Below are 6,814 nucleotides of genomic sequence, written 5' to 3'. Positions count from 1 at the left end.
AACCAACATCATACAAATTTCTTGCAACACCCGCTTGTAGAATATCTGTATCAAGCAAAATTGATGAGGTGGTTGAATAATCGAAATTGATTTTCGATTTGTAGCCTCATTAATAATTGCTCGACGGAAAAATTTGTTTCATGTTGAAGTGTAGGTTTTTTCAGTTGAGTTACGTTTATGCAAATTTGATATTTAAAATAAAGTGATTATTATGCTGAAGAACATATTGCATCCACAAGGAGTGATTTTTGTAGTTACATTATAAGAGATCAACCTGTTACTGTGTAGTGAAATCTGGCATAAATATGTATAATAAACTTCAAAACTTCAATGTTAGTCAAGATTTCGTGCGACCCCATTGCTTAACTGGTACTTATTTCATCGATTCTGAATGAATGCAAGACAAAGTCGACCACAGCGAGGGTTGAACTCAGAAAGTAAAGAGAGACTAAACGCCACTAAGCTTTTTGCCCCGGCATGCAAACGATTCTACCAGCTCACCACCTTAATATTGTAATAAATAAATAAATAATTCTTTGTAATAAAGGTACAGGACCGGGAATATGGATGAGGAGGAGGCTAAATCAAACCTAGAAAAGATGCCGCTAAGCATTTGTCCAGAATGCTAACGATTCTAAAATAACAGTAATTAAAATTATCCTTTCTACAATAAGCACAAGGCATGAAATTTTGTGGGAGGTAACAAGTAGATTTCATAGACCCCAGTAGTCGACAGGTGCATATTTTAGTGACCCCGAAAGGTTAAAAGGCGAAGCTGACCTCGGCGAAACTTGAACTCAGAACGAAAAGACAGGCAAAAATGTTGCTAAATAATAATAATAATAATAATAATTATAATAATAATAATCCTTTCTACTATAGGCACAAGGCCTGACATTTGAGGGGGGTGCCAGTCGATCAAATTGACCCCACTACGCAACTGGTACTTAATTTATCGACACTCCGAAAAGATGAGAAGCAAGGTCGACCTCAGCGGAATTTGAACTCAGAACGTAAAGACGAGCGAAGTACGGTTGAGCATTTTGCCCGACGTGCTAACGATTCTGCCAGATCATCGCCTTAAAATAATAATAATAATAACAACAACAACAACAACAACAACAACAACGACGACAACAACAACAACAACAACAACAACAATAATAATAATAATAATAATAATAATAATAATAATAATAATAATAATAATAATAATAATAGTAATAATAATAATAATAAATGCCTGGATGCAGTACCAAGCAGTGGCTCTCATGGCTTCTGATCTTAATTGATTGGAAGTGTTATCATGTACATTGTTTTGTCTTTGGTATAAAAGATGGGCTATGGCAATTATTCTGCTCAGTACCACAGATTTGCTTGTCAGTTGTTAGACCTTAACCAGTCGAGCATGTCCCTTGGTTGCTGACAATATGTGCAGCTCTAATCATGAGCAGAAGTAGTGAGAGAGCATCATAGCCATGTGTTGAGAGGAATTCTTTGGGGTTTGGATAATTCACTTTTGGAAACATGGGTGTTTTGCTCAACATCCTTAAACAAACCTTATTCAGGGACCTTTTGAGTGGGATGGGCTACTAATTGATGGATAAATCCCTACCCTACAGATGACAATGTATCTCCTAAAAAAAAAAACAATAAAAAAAACAGAGAAACTTTCAAAATAGAATAATCTGGAAATAGAGGTATCCTGAATGTGGAGTTAAAAACACAAACAATCCCTATAATAATAGGTGCATTAGGTATGATTAAAAAATACACCGACAAATACATAACCAAAACACCAGTACTTACTAATATATATAGCATACAGTAAATAGCACTAATAGGTACCGCACACATTTTATGTAATGTACTTTCAATACAGTGAAAATAACAGCAAAACAAACTAGAGCACATATCCAAAGCACGTAGAGTTGCGTTCGATAGTGCAGTGAAAGCAAGTGACAAAAATAAGGTTACTGAATAATAATAATAAGAAGAAGATTTTAAAATTTTGGCAGAAGGCCCGCAATTTCTGGGAAGGAATCAAATGGACCCCGGTGCTTAAATGGTCCTTATTTTATCGACCCAAAAGAGCAAAAGGCAAAGTTGACCTTGGGAAATTTGAATTCAGTACTTGAAAACGGACGAAATGCTGCAAAGTATTTTGCCCGGTATGCTAACAATTCTGTCAGCTCGCCACTGCCCTGATGCTCTCATGGCTTTTGATCTTGGTATAAAAGATGGGTCACAGCAATTATTCTCCTCAATACCACAGATTTGCTTGTCAGTTGCTTGACTTTAACCAGTAGCTGACGAGTTTAGTAGCTGACGACCTGTGCAAGTCTGATCACGAGCCGAAATAGTAGGGGAGCATCATAGCCATGTATTGAGAGAAATTCTTTGGGGCTTGGATAATTCACCTCTGGAAACATGGGTGTTTTGTTCATCATCCTTAACCAAACATTATTAAGGGACATTTTGAGCAAGATGGACTACTCAACCAGAAGAAAATTCTAACAAGATCCCACCTGCAAGGTCATGCGCTGTGTATCCTGGTATAAGATCGCCATATCGCGCACATATGGTTGTGATGCATATGCCTGGTGTATCCTTATCAGACGAGCAATCATGATGGATATAATGAGCTTCGTATATTTTACCCCAGTATCACTTTGATGGCATGCGCTGCTCTCTCACTCACTCAGTAATAGCAACAACATTTAAAACTTGCACACTTACTGCTAATCCTCTACTTGAGATAGTTCGACAAATTCCGTTTAAAACCAATAGAGAGTATTAGCAATCTACTACGTCTAACTCTTTAGTTAACAACTTATGTGCTAAATCAGGGATGATTTGGGACTAACCAAGAAACATTTTAATAGCCATCGATCTTTGCTAATCTAAATCTTCGATGCTTCTTAATCCTCATTAATGTACTTTAAAACAATCAAGCAATTACTAAAACTTTACTAATAGGCAGTAAACTAGAGTAGTTTGATTCTCACTAACTATTAAAACTGAACCTTATTATTCAGGAGAGCTTTTTTTGATGTGCTCAATCGCACATGTACTAACACTTGTTCCTACATACATAATATACATGCTTGCATACATACATACTCACATATGCATGCGTGTTATGCAAACATACGAACATATATGCATACACACATAGATCCATACATACATACATGCATACATACATACATACATACATACATACATACATACATACATACATACATACATGCGTGCATGCATACCGTCATAGAGGACAGCTGTCCTACTGATGTGAATATATCTTTGAAAATCAAAGAGAAAGAAGATAACTATGGACAACTGCTTCGAAACCTCCAGCTTCTATATCCGGATTACAAATTTACATTCATACCAATAACAGTATGGTGCACTTGGTTTTGTAAGTAAATGCCTAACTGTCAGTCTGAATAAGCTTGGATTTTCAGAGAAAGAAATCAGCCAACTGACTCGCACATTAAAAATATAATCTGTAAGTGAAACAGTAAAACTATGCAAGACTTTTCTCAGGTTTAAAATATTACATTGTTTTTGTTATTTACATTCCAACGATATTCCAACGATGGTGTTTTGTATTTTTGTTAGAAATAATTTAAATAATTAAAAACAGAAAAGAGCATACGTACATACATACATACATACATACATACATACATACACACACACACATCTACATGCATACATACATACATACATACGCTCACACACATATACATACATACATACAACGATGGAACTTTGTATCTTTCTTAGAAACCAGCTCCTACCTCAGAGGGAGAATTCAAATAATTCAAACCAGAAGAGCACACACACACACATTCTAAATCTTTGCAAATATTGCTTTTCTAGTGAAGCATTGCCCACTTTAAAGGCTGTCAAAATTTAGCTAATCTGGCACAGCCCATGTCTCTCCTGTTTTATTTGCTATGAATGAAATTTAGCTGGTAAACCGAACCTACATACCAGACAATTCAGATTGGAAGATTACCACTGTAAACTACTAAGGTAAAAATTAAAGTCTGTCTCAAGTGTTTGCAAAGCCTCATTAGGCGAGAGCTTACACCGGTGTACGTTGTGTTCAAGGAACAGGGAGTACAAATATTTCCTAGATCCAGATCCAGTTGCCTGTGCATTGCAAGGTTACCTCCAAACCCTGCTAGCTGTCACTGGTACCAATTCGGAGATACGTGCACTGGACTAATGTGAAACGAATCGAATCCATAACCTAAAGATCACAAGCCCTACACCTAAACCAGCTGAGCAAATGCATTTATATAAATTAAAACTATTGCAAATGTGTCATTATATTTGTGTGCCGGTACGTGTGTATTCACTGTTGTAATACGAAACCAAAGCTGCTAAAAATCAATCGATTCAGCTTAAGATTAAGGCCTTAATTAGCGTTAATATCACTATTGAATTTCCTGTCAGCAAGGTTCTCAAAAATCCAACGTTTAAGGAGCTGTGGTCATATAATTGAATGTTAATGTGGATGAAAGAGAAAATGTTATTTAAAACTGAATTTCAACAATTGTATTTTTCTGCCAGTTTAACAGTAAAAAAAAATACAAACACAAGACAACCGCTTTTAATTTTTTACAATTTAAGTTATCGAGAAATAAATAGATACCATTAAAAACTAGACAATTTATTTCTAAAGTGTATTTCATATTAACTTGTAATGATCATATCATGTTATTTTACTAAGGAACAGAATCTATACAGACTCACCTGCTATTTACTGATAAGTTTCAGAAAGAAAGTGTAATAAATGAAGTATGCTTGTTATTGCGTCAGTAGATTGTAAGAAACTCCAACGGGAGCTGAACAGCAGGTCATGAGGTAAGCATCCTCCCATTCCCTTACGCTGTAAGGGTTGAACATGGCGTGAGGCATCGACGTCATGACTCCTGGTTTCCCCTCTACTTTCGCTTTCTGTGTTACTGTTTGTGCTGAAACCCTCGTGGGTAGGGGAGTCAAGGTGTTCCAGAGCTAAGGTACCTTGAATGTTGTAACCACTCCTGTACACCTGCTGAATGTAGGGTAAATTATGCCCTCTAAAATTCACTTTTATTCTTTAACCAGATCCTGTTCGAACTCGTTTCAGATGATTCTGGCATCACTTTAAGGGTCTGGTTTTCTTTCTCCCAGAAACTGAGTCGTTTCATGAGAATTTTTGGCAGATTTTCGCCCAAAATCTCTCGCTCCCACCTCTATGGCGAGAACTCAGGCTTGGAGACCAGATTCTCCTAATTTTGATGGCAAAAATGACATATTTCTGTCTTGTAAATGTTGTCTCCCTCTATTCCGCTTTCATATGATACAGTGAGTTCAGTTAGGATCCATTGGTTTGATGAAAGTGAGTAGAGTAGTACAATATATGGTTTCATACCACTGTTACTGGTGATGTGGGGTGATTTTTTTTCTATTTGGGCGATCTTATCCATCCATTAGACCCTGCTTCTCTGATTTAATTGGCGCAGCTGTTTCAGGCAAAAAATATCCTCCAATGCATTCCCTACCGTGTAGAACATTGGTGGAGCTTCTGGTGCCATCGTCCTTTCTCTCTCGGTAGAAATTACAAGTAAGATCTCTATAAGGGCTTATAAGTATTAGCCAACATAAAAACCACGCATTTTTCAGACATATACATAAATACAAGTACAGAAATACACTCATACTCAGATACGCATGTCTACGACTTATTGAATGAATAAATCGAACATTTTCTGCAATAAACCATAACGGAATATATTATTCCTTCTACTAAAAGGAACATAATTCCAATAGTAAAGAGGAAATTAAATTAGCAAGATATTTTCTCATACGTTTTTATGATTATTCAAACTTTCCGTGGCGTAAAGTGCTTAACTACGGGCAATTGGAGATTCTCAATAGATGGAGGTATGTCAAAACATTAAATTTACGTATCCGTAACATCCTTTAACATGTGATCCAACAAGAGAGCTTTTATATGGTTGCTTAACCTGCTAGAAATAACAATTAAATACCTTCACAAATCATTTTCTGCTATCTTAGAAAAGTACACGCTGGATAATATTACCATTGATTCACTGCATTTAGGATAAAACGAGGTGGTCACGGTTGGGGAGCTTTTATCATAGGTTTGCTCGAGTAAGCTTAAATAATAGCACTAAGCAATAACACCAATAGTATTTCAAGACAAACGCACAAAGGTGTACCTGGTTGACTTACCTACTAGAAATAACAACCGAATCTGCTTCAAATTACACCCTACTTTCTTTAAAATTGTAAGGCATTAAATAAAGTATTATTAGATATACATTTTCAATAGAAGACACAATGGTCATAGCTGGCTCCCGTTCGTCCACTGGTTAGTTTGATAATTGCTGATCTGGAACTAAATACCAACAACATTTGTTATTTATTTATGATGATATATTGACTCAAAAACTTGAACGCAAGTGAGACACTGGCTGAATGTAGGGTAATTTATGCCTTCTGAAATTCACTTTAAAGGTACAAGTCCAATTACTGAAATCAATAAAAGAAGTAAAACAATATTGAGCTCATCGAACGATCATGTGACTCTGATTGACTCTAAAATAATATAATCGATACATTTTGACTATTTGATAAAAACGAAAATTGCAGTGAGGGAAAATTAAGACAGTAATAGGAGCTAAATAGGACTGGGTATGACGTAGCTTAGATGTTCGTTAATTTCGCTAGTCAATGACTAACTAAGTCAAGCATTGGCTTAAGAAAAATATTTAGTCAAATGACTGCTGCC

The 6,814-nt window shown here is 36.0% G+C and overlaps 1 protein-coding gene across 3 annotated transcripts in view; it reads right to left on the bottom strand.

Annotated features, from left to right (window-relative positions):
• Nucleotides 1–6,814, bottom strand: part of LOC106871386 (uncharacterized) — a 528,345-nt gene that overhangs the window by 329,388 nt on the left and 192,143 nt on the right. The window lies entirely within an intron of this gene.

This window comes from Octopus bimaculoides, chromosome 9 (genome assembly GCF_046866305.1).
Source record: "Octopus bimaculoides isolate indiv1 chromosome 9, ASM4686630v1, whole genome shotgun sequence".
Taxonomy (NCBI): Eukaryota; Metazoa; Mollusca; class Cephalopoda; order Octopoda; family Octopodidae; genus Octopus; species Octopus bimaculoides.
This window is presented reverse-complemented; position numbering and strand designations above follow the sequence as displayed.